Here is a 13882-nt window from a genome sequence, read left to right on the forward strand (position 1 = left end):
TGATTCTATGCATGTTTTTCCCTTTTATAAAACTATACATGTGCAACAACATGGATGAACGTTGAAGACATGCTAGGTGATAGAGACTCTATGTAAAAGACAAATCTTGTATTCCCCTTACATGAGATACCTAGAGCAGTTAAATTCATAGAGTAGAATGGTGGTTGTGGGTGGGGAGTTAATGTTTTATGGGTACACAGTTTTAGTATGGGAAGATGAAAAAGTTCTGGATGTGGATGGTGGTTATGATGGTATAACGGTGTAACAGAACAGAACTGTACACGAAAAAATGGTTAAAAGAGTCCGTTTTGTTTATTTTTCTGTAGTAAATATATAGCCGATACTCATTTGTTTGGTTTGTCACTCATTTGTTTGGTTTGTTTGTCACTCAGCAGATACGTACCTAGACACTGGGGATACAAAAAGGAATTTGGTACTTGTCCTGGAAAAGCCATTTAATCTAGTAACATTACACTAACATGACACTACTAGTGATTTTCAAGGAGATAGAGGTTTAAGTTTTTAAGAAATCGTAGCTTGTAAAAGTTTTGCAATATGATAAAAAGATGAATTCTGGGAAAGCAACTGTTAGGATTTCCTGGCAGTCTTAACTGCTTGTTGATCCAGAGGATTCTGATGTGAATGTTATTTTGCCCCAGGGTACTTGAGCATAGACTGAAAGCATGATTTTTAAAAACTATCAATCTGGGTGAAAACTCTCAGGTGCACGGATGGCATATTGATCCTCCTCTGTCTCTTGTGAATTGAGAACCTGGGCACAGACTAGTGGTGTCATTTAAGCGGCAGACTCATCATCCTGGAATCAAGTTTAGGCTTGGGTTTATTGCCAGAGTGTAGGGCTTCTTTAAAAGGTTCTGAAGCTATACGAGTGTCTACCTCATATTCTGAGTCTACCATAGAGACAAATTATGCATTCTCAGGAGAAAGATAGTCATTGTTTAATGACAGTGTGATTACCCATACTAGCTGGTGGAAGTCTTGTTTTTTAACTCTGATTTTTGACATTGGCCTGTACCAGTAAGTATCGTGTGAGGTACTTCACATACATATAACTCATTCAATTGTTATTTTTTAAGTTTTTTTTTTTTTTTTTTTTAAATTTATTTGTCAGTGATAGAGGGAGAGAGAGCGAGCGAGCACAGGCAGACAGGCAGGCAGAGGCAGAGGGAGAAGCAGGCTCCCTGCCGAGCAAGGAGCTGGATGTGGGACTCCATCCCAGGACGTTGGGATCATGACCTGAGCTGAAGGCAGCCGCTTAACCAACTGATCCACCCAGGCGTCCCTAACTCATTCAATTTTAATAACAGCTTCTAGGTAGTGGGAATCAGTTCTACAGATGAGGAGACAGATAGTGGGATTTAATAAAGTAACTTAACCACATGTTTCAGAACTACTAGTTGGTGGTGCTGGGAATCAAAGGTAGTCCACCTTTAGAGCATATGTGGTTTTGTATTATATATTGGGCCAGTGCTTTGGAACTTGCTTTTGGGATGATTGATTACTAATTTTATTTGTCTAACTATCATTTGTTGGGTATAAGGATTAAAAAGTGACAGTTTCTACCATTTGAGACCCCCACAGTTTTGAGAATTACTGCACTAAATGCCTTTGTTAAGCAAATAGCGTAGAACCAGAGTTTGCAGACTTTTTCTCTCTAGAGAGAAAGAAAACAAATATTTAAATTTTTATCTTTTTAAATAATCTCTACACCCAATGTGGGGCTTGCACTCACTACTCTTGAGAGTCACATGGTCTACTGACTGAGGCAGCCAGGCTCCCCAAGAAAACAAGTATTTTATTGACGGAATTCAAAATGTAATAGTCGAATACAATTTTTGTAAGGCAGGTGTGTTACAGGAGTAGAATTCACTTTGGGAGATAACATTTCACATGGGGTTCAAAGTTAGCTTTATCTATCAAAATGGATGGCAGATGTTTATCTATTAATGCTGAAATCTTTAGTGAGGTTGCAGGTATGTCATCTTTGAAAATGTCTTTACACAGACAGGTATTGCCAAATAATCCCATGAGCATATAATTCTTTTTGAGCATATGGTTTATTTGAGCACATTCATCTCTTGGAAGGCATTTATAGAATTCTGTTAGATTCATTTCTTGATATTTGCCTTTTTTGGGTACCATTACACTGCAGAGTAATCCTTTCCAATGGAAGATTAGATGGAAGTTTTGTGGGTTTTTTTTCTTTTTTTTTTTTTTTTTTTAAGATTTTAAGTAATCTCTACACCCAAAGCGGGGCTCAAACTCAAAACTTCAAGATCAAGAGCCACACACTCACCTGACTGAGCCAACCAGGAACTCCTAGATGAAAGCTTTTCACTTGCAATCTAGATGATTTTGAAAGATGGGTATTTACTTTGCACTTTCATGAAGATTGGAAATAATGCTGGAACTGTAGTTTGAATGAAAAAGATAGGTCTTTCAAGTTTGTTTTTTTTTTTTTTCAAAATTTTATTTATTTATTTGACAGAGATCACAAGTAGGCAGAGAGGCAGGCGGGGGGCGGGGGAAGCAGGCTCTCTGCTGAGCAGAGAGCGCAATGCGGGGCTTGGGGCTTGATCCCAGGACCCTGAGATCATGACCTGAGCGAAGGCAGAGACTTAACCCACTGAGCCACCCAGGCGCCCCGGTCTTTCGAGGTTTTGTGTGAACAGAGATATCATTGTGTTAATTTTGATAGTACAGGAGGAGTGAATAAGGTAACTTTACATTACCTGAGGTTCAAACAGTGTTTACTGTTCAAGTTAATTTGCTGTTATAATGTATTTCCCATAAAAATGCTATTTTTTTGCCTTATAATTTTTTACTTAATTCATTAAGAAACATTATCAAGTCTGCAACAAAAGCTATTTCCAAAGCCTTTCAGTATTCAATAATAATGTTTAAGGGTGGTTCTTCAGAAAATTTTAGGTTAAAAAAAATCCCATCAATAAAATTTTGCTGCGAAGCCATTGAACCGCTGTTTGGTAATGCAAATCAGGATCCACCTTCTATTTCTGACAAAAAAATCACAGAACTGACGATGGTTCATTCAGTCTATAAAAGTGAATTGACAGTGAATGCAGGTGACTTTTGACAGTACTGGCTCAGCCTGTGATTAGAAGTTTTGTGGAGTACCTGCTGATGAATGTACAGGGAATAACCTTGTGCTTGAAACACCTTAACATTTTCACAAGTCCTGTACATTTGTCCAGTTAAGTCTTTTCTTCTTTACATATTTTTGTACCACCATCATTGGTGCCACGTCTTAGCAGATTCAAGTTCAGGTTGTATTAGTGTTCTCTCAGGCGTCTTTGAAGATTCTCACCTGTAGTTGTTCTGTGTAGACTGTTCAGAAAGGCTAGTTCTTGGGTCATTTCAAACCCAGCATTGATTTCTGCAGTTAAACAGCTATGCAGTGTCTATAATATCTGTTGAACCAAGAGGCAAGGAAGACCACGGAAAATCATTCTTCTCCCCTTTTAACAGATGTTCGGTTGTTGAGCAGTTTTAGATTTACAGAATATCTGAGAAGATAGTACAGAATGTTCACATGTACACCTCATGCCCATTTCCCCTGTTAACAAATTAGTATGGTATGTTGTTCGTAGCTAATGAGCCATTGTTGATGCATTGTTAACAAAGTCCTTACTTTATGCACATTTTCTTAATTTTTACCTGATAACCCCTTTTCTGTTCCAGGAGCCTATCTAGGATATCCTGGTATATCCATTTGTAGTTATGTCTCCTTAGACTCCTCTTGGCTGTGACACCTTTTTAGACTTTTATTTTGGGTGACTTTGACAGTTTTGAGCAGTGTAGGTTAGACAGTTTGTAGAACGTCCCTCAGTTGGAATTTTTCTCATGGCTAGACTGGTGTTACGGATTTTAGTGATAAAGACCACAGAAGTAAGGTATCATTTCCATCACATCATACCAAGGAATATGTGTTACCAACATGATTTATTGTTGATGTTAACTTTGATCACCTGGCTAGGTTTCTCTGCTGTAAATTATTTCCTCCCTTCCATACTTTACTTTTTGGAAGGAAATCACTAGGCTCATTCCATTCCACTTATGGAATGGAGAGCTGTGTTCCACCTTCTGGAGGGTGGAATATATACATAAATTACTTGGAATTCTTTGGCATGGACATTTGGTCTCTTCTCATCCATTTATACAGTTATATCAGTATAGTCTCAGGGATATTTTATACTTTGAATTATCCATTACTTCATTTTGTTCAGTTTTGTTGTTTTTTTTTTTTTTTTAAGTTTGGCTCTTGAACACTCTTAGTTGGATAGGAGTGTTCTTTTGACATAATCCCTTCATTGTGGTGGCTTTTGTATGTTTGTTGCACTTTCTTCCTTTCTGGCATTACAAGATACTCCAGGCTTATCCAGTGTCTTGCTGGCGTCAGCCCTTGAGTTAGTCATTTCTCCAAGGAGCTTTGGTTTCTTTTATTGGAGAATATTATTAGAAATCGAGGTGTGGGTGCTAGATGTGCTTATTGGTACTGGAATGTTACTGCTTATAGGTCTTCTCATGTGACAAAGCAAGGAAATACATGTGTGTGTACATATAGGAGCTATGTGTATAACAACATTTTATATATATGTAGAAATACTTGTAAATATTTCTGACGTATCTGTGTGTGTCCATTCGTATAAGTGAAACAGGAGCTTATACTGGTATCTCCACTTCTAATCCAGTACCACCTGGGTCATTCTAGCCTTTCTGTCTGTCTTTGTGGCCTCCTACTCCCAACAGTGAGAAGTTTGCTTCTCACCATCTGCCATCCATTTACTTACTAATTCCATACTTATTAATTCCAGTATACATATATAATGTTTTCAGAATTGTTAACCCATACCCCCATGGGAAACAACTTTAACGTCTAGAATATAGTGATTATGTGCAGTTCCTTTTGCTGTTTTCCTTGTTCCACTCTTTTCATAGTTACTTAGGTCAGCTCCTTTCCCCTCCACCTGCCTTTTTAAAAATTTTTTTTATTTTTTTAAGAAGATTTTATTTATTTATTTGACAGACAGAGATCACAAGCAGGCAGAGAGGCAGGCAGAGAGAGAGGAGGAAGCAGGCTCCCTGCTGAGCAGAGAGCCCGATGCGGGGCTCGATCCCAGGACTCTGGGATTGTGACCCGAACCGAAGGCAGAGGCTTTAACCCATTGAGCCATCCAGGCGCCCCTGCCTTTTTTTTTTTTTTTTTTTTTTTTTTTTAAAGATCTATTTATTTGAGAGAGAGCACCAGTGCATAAGAGGGAGGGGCAAAAGGAGAAGGAGGGAGAATCTCAAGCAGACTCCCTGCAGGGCTCAGATTCCTGATGCTGAAATCAAGAGACTGATGCATGTGCTTACCCGACTATGCCATTCAGGCTTCCCTGCTTTATTTTTTAATTGACTGCTGCTTTTGCTCCCATTCACATCAGCTTTTCCAGTCAAAAGGCTAAGAGGCTTGAACAGAATGATTTTCTCTGGACACATTACTTGGCTGCTGCAAACATGATTTAATCAACTCACTGTAAATAAATGGCTTTCCCTGTTAAGCTAACAAATGAACCACTCAGAAAGTTACTTTGGTTGTAGCTTCATTTTTACTTTTTTGTTTTTGTGAAGATCTTCTGTTGCACTGAGATACTCTGTTTTACATTTTCTCATTTTCTAACGGAATGCTGTTAGATATGAATATTGTGATGAGTGCTTAGTTTGGTGATGTTGACACACATCATATTCTTGGCAAAGTTACGGTGTTTTTTTTTCTTCTTCTTTTTTTTTTTTTTAAATTTTATTTTTAAGTAATCTCCACACTCAACATGGGTCTTGAACTCACAACCCAGAGATGAAGAGCCACATGTTCCACTGACTGAGCCAGCCAGGTGCTCCTTCTTCCCATTTTTTTTTTTTTTTTAAGATTCTATTTATTTATTTGACTCAGAGAGATAGAGATCACAAGTAGGCAGAGAGGCAGGCAGAGAGAGAGGGAGAAGCAGGCTCCCTACCAAGCAGAGAACCTGACGCGGGGCTTGATCCCAGGACCCTGAGACCATGACCTGAGCCGAAGGCAGAGGCTTTAACCCACTGAACCATCCAGGTACTCCTGGTGTTTTTTCATAACAGAATTTTGCCATATAAATCATTAACAAAATAATCCACACTCTACACTGCCCCTTAAATGGGTAATGTTCAAAGTCCCCTTTTGTCTTGTTTTAACATATGGAGGTATACTGGTAATTTAAAACTAGTAATAAAATGGCAGAATGCATGGTACTTGAATGACTGAACTGTACCCTCATCCCTGCAGTCTTTGGCAGCACAAGGTGGTGAGACCTTGTAGACTCGTTTGCAGCTACTCCACTCTGCTGTTGTGTGAAAGCAGCTAGCTGTAAACCAAGGAACATGGCTGTATTCTAGTAAAAGTATTCATAGATGTTGAAGTTTGAATTTCATAGAATTCTCACACATCCTGAAATACTCTTGATTTTTTTCAACCGTTTAAAAATGTAGAAACAATTCTTAGCTCATGGGTGGTTAGGGGGAAAAAAAAAAAAGGAAAAAATAGGCTGGGCTTGAATTGGCCTTTGTGCATCATTTGATGAGCCCTTGATGTAGAAGGCCCTATATTCGCCACCCATATGGGAAGTATCTTTTTCTCCAAAACCACTTGTATTTTCACCAGACTTGGATTCTGTTTTGGTTCCTGCTGATGCCATGGAAGGGGCTTAGAACAAACTCCGCATGGTTTTCTGTGGTAAAACACTAAAAGTTTATTTGCCCAGCTGTCATAATCTCCTCAATCCATAGTATTCCACCCCCCACCCCCGGACAGGAAGTAGCTAAGGTTAAATTTTGTTCTTTTTACTTTATTTTTTTTTAAGGTTTTATTTATTTATTAGAGACAGATCACAAGTAGGCAGAGAGGCAGGCAGAGAGAGAGAGAGGAGGAAGCAGGCTCCCTGCTGAGCAGAGAGCCTGATGTGGGGCTCCATCCCAGGACTCTGAGATCATGACCAGAGCTGAAGGCAGAGGCTTAACCCACTGAGCCAGCCAGGCACCCTCAAATTTTGTTCTTTTTTAAAGATGCTGTTCAAGAGAGAAAAGAGAGAGTATGTATGCTGGAAGAGGAGCAGAGGGAGAGGGGCAATCAGAATCTGTGCTGAGTGGAACCTGAGGTGGACTTGATCTCAGGACCCTAAGAGTGGGATACTTAATGGATTGTGTCACCCAGGCACTCCTAAATTTTGTTCTGTGGCTATTTTGGTTTACTTAATTAGAAGATACTGCTCTTTTGTTCACTTTTATTGGTATCTTGCTATTAATGCTAGAGGAAATTAGTCTTACACAAGCAAGTTATGCTTGGTGGTTTTAGAGGACTAGCTTTAAACTTAGGTTCAAAGGAGCAGGCAGGGTCATCCTTGTGTTTTCTTCATGTTCTTTATCTCAGTAACTAAGATTATTGGGTCCCTGAGGTAAGATGAGGAAAAAAATAATTCAAGTCTTTAACTTTAGGGTACAAATATAGTCCTAGAATATTAGTATTTAACCCTCTGTTTGGATTTAGGAACTATGTTGCTACTTAAGGTCTGGTAGTGTTTGGAATGTGGGAGTATTCTGAGGTGCCTTCTGGTCTAAGCCACTCCTGTCCTTCACCTGAATTATTAGAGGCAATATCTATTAATTTCTTCTGACCTTGTCCCATTGAAACCTGTTCTGTACTCAGCAGCCAAAATGATCCTTTTAAAACATAATTCTGGTCATATTACTCTTCTACTGAAAACTCTCCATTGGCTGCCCACATTACCCAGAAGAAAACCAAAGTCCTAAAATGGCTTGCAGGACCTGTATGTTCTCCCATATCTCTGTACCCCCAACTTTCCCCTAGAATATAAGCTCTGGGAATGAAGAGATACTTAAATTGTCGACCCACCATTGCCTAGAATAGTGTCTGGCAATGTGGTAGATACTTGATAAATTTTTTATTGAATAAGTGGACAATTAGGGAAATTGTGTAAAAGGGGAAAAGGTCTATTGTTGGCAGTGCCATGGTGTCCTTGTTAATAATCTGGCATTTGACCAAGGAAAAAGTAGCCTGTGAATGTCCAGATGACACAGGCAGGACAAGCTGGGGAGGGTGCATAAAGACGGTGGCAGGGATGACTCAAGGCTTTAGGTGTCTCCTTTCTGTCACGGAGTAAATAAGGGCTAGATTCTCAGATTGGCTTCTTCACCCATTGCAACAGTGGAAGATTGAAGATTTGTTGGGGTGATAAAATTCTTGCTGATGTCCAAGAGGAGGTTAATTAATAGGAAAGAAATACGGTGGGGTAGTAAAACGGAAGGGTGTGTGTGTGTGTGTGTTTGCTAGCTATCTGGTTAGAATCTTAAGGATGGGTGTATTAATAGAATAGCCCATTTTCTTTAATTCAGTGCATTGTAAAGTAAGCGGTTCTCAGTCCAGGAACAGTCACTTCGACTTCCCTCCAGCTGATTGCTGTGAGCCCCTATTCCTCTGCAGTTAGAAACAAGGAAAAGCTTTGGCTGATGTAACCTAGGATATATTCTAAGAATAAGCATCATGAATATATGGGAAAGTATTTTGCAGGAAAGTTTTTGAAAGTGCTGTGTTACTGTGAACTCCTTAAATGTAAACACTGTCGTTAATTTGGTGAAAGGGCTGACCGAATACTAATGTTATCTGAATAAAGTAGTCTTAGCCTGTTAGTTTTAAGAGTAAGTTTTTATTATTTTTATTATTGTTAATTACCTGATTACCTTTGGTATAGGTCAAGATTTTATTGCTTGGGTTTTCAGTTTACTCAGCAAACACATATCAGTGTTAGGTATATATAGATTGTAGTCCTTTGAGGGAAACTGATATTAATGGATGTAATGAGATGAGTGTAAGGCGAGACATGTCCAGGATAACACGTAAAAGCAGTACAGAACTCAGCCTATGTGCACCAGGGACAGACAGCTTGCTGGGGAACGAGACCCCTGTAAGAATGAGTAGGGGTTTGGTTGGTGGGAGGGGAGGAGGCATTCTAGGCTGAGGGTTCACATATACCAAGAGACCATAGCTTAAGCAAATACATTCCTTTCTTTTCCTGGCTTAGGTAGGCAGAGTTCAGCTATGTGCAAACCACAGATTTTAGAGAAAGCTAGGGTGGTTGTCTTTAATTGAGTGAATGCTGAGTAAGTGGGGAAAAAAGTGATTAAGACTGCATCTTCAGATTATTTGAATGTTGGGTGTCTTCCTACTCTTTAACAATATGAATGAACGATAAAGCTTTAACAAGCCTGGAGGAATAAGGACATTCATACTTGCTCATCTTGGAACTTTGTTTTCCTATTTGTTTTGGATAATACTATATAGCTTTGATGTATGGTCATGTTAGTAATGTTTAGAACTGAGAGTATTTAAGTAACTGGATCAGAAGGGTTATTTTGTGTTTTAAGGGATGCGGATGCGAAGTTGTTTTAATTTGCAGTGTGTTAAATTCAGTTCGGCATTCCTCAGTTACATTTTTAAATTTCAGATATCTAATTCTTCTGAACTAATTGTCCAGGTTAAATTACGGAGTTTGTGAATTAGTCTTGCATAATGCAGACTATAGCACCTGAAATATTGCCAGTGAGAGTATCAGGTTATAAGGGGAAGGTTTTAGCTTTCTGTTCTGCAGCCTTACTGTAGGTAGGGGGTTGGATGGATAAAAACCTGAGTGGGACCAAAGACCCTCAGGCCAGTATGCTTCGAGAGAGAAGGTCCATTTGGAGTGAAGTTGAGGGTTAAAGTAGAGTTTTTGCTTTGAGATTTGAAGCATCTGTATTTCATGATACAGTCTGCAAGGTTTGGGAAGTTGTCTCATCACTGCTTGTTTCCTCTTGTTCCAGAATTGTATCCTGACTTTGTAAACTGGAGAAGCCAGTGACACTGCCAGTGTTGTTTGCGGTAGTGTCTGTTTGGAATCCGGTGCAAGTTGAATCATTGTTCAGATAAGGTAAATGTATGGCGCTAAAAGGAACTAGTAATAACACTGGCGTATTAAACCAGCTTTATGTGTTAAAGAATTGTTCAGAAGATTCCTTAAGGGAAGTTCTGCATTGTTAAGCAGTGTTTATTTTTCAGCTTAATAAACTGAAACAAGATGATTATAGTAGCTCTGCTCTCCTCTCTGATTCTAAGTTGTAGAATCAGCAGTTTCTATTTTACCTGAGTAATACATGTTTATTCATTAGGAAGTATTGAAAAGATCATTCATAAACTATACGTGTATAATCATTGTTAATATTTTGATGAATATTTATTTTCATATGTGTATTACTTGGATATGTGTGTGTTTAAGCAAAATCGGGGTTGGACTTCCCTGTCCCACCTGGTTCTTGTTAGCATTCCCCGTTTGCATTTTTAAATGACTCGTGGCATTTAAACATGGATGTGCCATGTAATTTCAAATTATCTAACTAGTTCCTTTTTGGTAGACATTTAGGCTCTTCTGCATTTTCCTCTGTCTGATAGCTATGTGATAGACATGAATACATTTATGTATACATTTGATTTTCTCTCATAGTACATTTTCTTAAAAGCATCTTATATATTTATTGAATTTAATTTTACTTATTAATACACGGATAAAAAACCTTCTTGGTCCCTAGAAGCTGTTGTTTCTGCTTCTACTGTTATTTTTGCTACTGCTTCTACACAATAAGATTATTTTGTTACTTACTGATTTTTCTGATTTTTTTGGTATTATCTGTTAATTTCCCACCTTGGATGGTGGTGGTTTCTGGTAGAATTCCCTGACCACTTCACACATTCACATTTATTTTCACTCTGGTTATAATACAATTTTGCTTAGAGCACTATTCACTGTTGGAGGTGTATTGCTGTGTATAACTTACAGCTGAATCATTTCACATGCCATGGGTAATTTTCCTGTTTTGCATAGCTTTTTATTTTCTGTCGTAATATCTTTTTTTGCTCTGTTTTGCTTAATTTCTGCTTCTCATCAGTAATTAATCTTTAAAGTCTACCCAGAAATGTAAATATTCCTCAGTATTTTAAATATTTTAGCGATATTACAAGTTTTACCTTCCTGGAGATACCTTTCTTATCTGCTCCATTTTGGATGTTATCTAGGCAGTTGTCATGCTTGCTCTGTCAACATCATCTTCATGACTTTTCCTGTATCTTTTGTGCTGGATCCTGTTAACTTTTTCCCATATCCTTTCCTTAATTCAGTCTCATTTTGGAAGAGCACCTTTCTCCATCAGCTTCCTGAGAAAAGGGTACACAAGAGGTGAATTGTTTAGACATGTAGGTATTTACTGATAGTTTGGTTGGGTATAGAAATCTGATTTTTTTTTTTTTAAAAGATTTTACTTATTTATTTGACAGAGATCACAAGTAGGCAGAGAGACAGGCAGAGAGAGGGGGGGAAGCAGGCTCCCCGCTGAGTGGAGAACCCAATCGGGGCTCAGTCCCAGGACTCTGGAATCATGCTTGAGCTGAAAGCAGAGGCTCAAGGCCTCTAGAAGGCCCCTAGAAGTCTAATTTGGACATAACTTTCCTTAGAAAATTTTGAAGATACTGCTCTATGGCTCTTTGCCTTTCACCGTTCATGAGATACCAGTTATCTTTGACCTCTGCAACTTTAGAACTTCTCTATCCCAGCATTCTGAAATTTTATTATGTTCTTTGTGTGGCTCTTTTCATCTAATGCCCTGGTCACTTAACTGAAACTTAATGTCCCTCAGTTCTGGGAAATTCTCTGGAATTATGTCCTTGATGTTTCTCTCCTTTATTGTCTCTATTCTTTTTGTGGAATTGTTAATTGGATGTTGGATCTTTTGAACTGATCCAATAAATTTATCCTTTTTCTGCTCTTCCCATCTCTATTTACTTTGTGGGAAATTTCTTTGATTGCATTTTGTAGCCTTTGTTGTTTTTTTCCACTTAAGTTCATTTCATTTCATATTTATCAACTCTTTCTTTCCTTGTCCATTCATTCATTCATTAATTTTATTTTATTTATTGGGCACCTGGGTGGCTAAGTCGGTTAAGTGTCTGCCTTCAGCTCAGGTCATGATCCCAGGGTCCTGGGATGGAGTCCCGCATTGGTTCTTTGCTCAGCGGGAGCCTGTTTCTCCCTGTGCCTGCTCTTCCTCAGCGCACATACACTGTCTCTCACACAAATAAGTAAAGTCTTTTTAAAAAAAAAAAGAAAAGAAAAGATTTTATTATTTGAGAGAGAAGAGAATACAGAGGGAAAGTGAGAGGGAGAAGCAGACTCCCTAATGGACAGAGAGCCTGATGTGGGACTCAATCCCAGGACCCTGAGATCATGACCTGAGCCAAAAGCAGATGCTTAACCAACTGAGCCACCTAGGAGCCCCGTCAGCTTTTTCTTTTAAGTAATCTGCACTCAGCATGAGGCTTGAACTCGACTCCCAAGATCAGGAGCCCCATGCTCTACTAACTGAGCCAGTCAGGCAACCCCATTTTCATCAACATCTTTATTTGCTCCATTCTTCTTCTTCATACAACTCTAAATAATGACAGTCCCTACAAGAATATAGTTACGCTTTTTTTTTAAAATATTTTATTTATTTATTTAAAAGACAGAGATCACAAGTATGCAGAGAGACAGGCAGAGAGAGGAAGGGAAGCAGATTCCCTGCTGAGCAGAGTGCGGGGCTCGATCCCAGGACCCTGGGATCACGACCTGAGCTGAAGGTAGAGGCTTTAACCCACTGAGCCACCCAGGTGCCCCATATAGTTACTCTTTTTATACGTATGCAGAATCTTGTGCCTTCTGTGGCTGCCAGGACAGGCTGGCAGTTGGTCTTAAATTTTCCCATGCCAGTCAGGGATTCCACTTGCAGTAAATTACAAACTCCTTCCTTCCCACCTCTCATGAAGGCTTTTCAGTTTATTGACATGGATGATAAGATTTATTTATTTATGTTATTGTGATAAGAGCATTTAAGTTGATATCGGTCTTAACAAATTTTTTAGTGGATATTGTTGACTATAGATAGAGCATTGTACAGCAGATCTCTAAAGCTTATTAGTCTTAGTTAACTGAAACTTGTTGCACTTGATTAGCAAATTCCCATTTCCCCTTACTCCCAGTCCTATGGCAACCACATTCACTCTGATTCTATGAGATTGTTTATTTGAGATGCTTCATATAAGTGGAATCATGCATTATTTGCCGTTTCGTGACTGGCTTATTTCACTTACTATCATGTCTCCCAGGTTCATTAAAAAAAAAAAAGAATTCTTTTATTTTTCTTTAAAGGCTAAATAATAGTCTGTTGTGTGTGTACACCACATTTTCTTTATCCATTCTGTTGGTGGACATTTAGGTTCTTTCCACATCTTGGCTTTTGTTAGCAGTGCTGAAGTGAGCATGGGAGTGCTAGTATCTCTTTGAGATCCAGATTTCACTTCCTTTGGATAAATACCCAGAAGTGGAATTGCTGGATTTGCATTCTTTTTTTAATTTTCAGGAGCTCCCTTTTGTTCTCTGAAGCAGAGATGAAATAGTATTATAGTATTTAAGATTGTGATAGTTTCCTCATGTGTAAAATGAGAGTAATAATAAATAGTGTGTACCTCATAGCAGTGTTGTAACTTAAGCAAATGAATGTATGCAAAGCATTTGGGAGAAGTGCCTGGTATTACTTTATTATTATTACTTTCCTGTCCTTTTATGGTGGATGCAGTATCTTTTATCTCTGAGAAAACTGGTAAATAGGCTTACCTGGGCCTATCAGATAAATACTAATATTTTCTTTTTCAGTGGCTTTTTAATATTTCTTTAATAAAGCAGGAATTTTATTTTTG

At 38.5% G+C, this 13882-nt stretch overlaps 1 protein-coding gene across 3 annotated transcripts in view; it reads left to right on the top strand.

Annotated features, from left to right (window-relative positions):
* THRAP3 (thyroid hormone receptor associated protein 3) overlaps positions 1-13882 on the top strand; it is a 75478-nt gene that overhangs the window by 17112 nt on the left and 44484 nt on the right. For 2 of the 3 annotated variants that reach the window (XM_059136162.1, XM_059136165.1), the window contains exon 2: positions 9925-10031. The exons of the other annotated variant lie outside the window; for it this stretch is intronic. The gene's annotated coding sequence lies outside the window, so the exon portion shown is untranslated. The remainder of the gene's footprint in view (positions 1-9924; positions 10032-13882) is intronic. 3 annotated transcript variants of the gene reach the window in all.

Source organism: Mustela lutreola, chromosome 10 (assembly GCF_030435805.1).
Source record: "Mustela lutreola isolate mMusLut2 chromosome 10, mMusLut2.pri, whole genome shotgun sequence".
In the NCBI taxonomy this organism is placed as follows: domain Eukaryota; kingdom Metazoa; phylum Chordata; class Mammalia; order Carnivora; family Mustelidae; genus Mustela; species Mustela lutreola.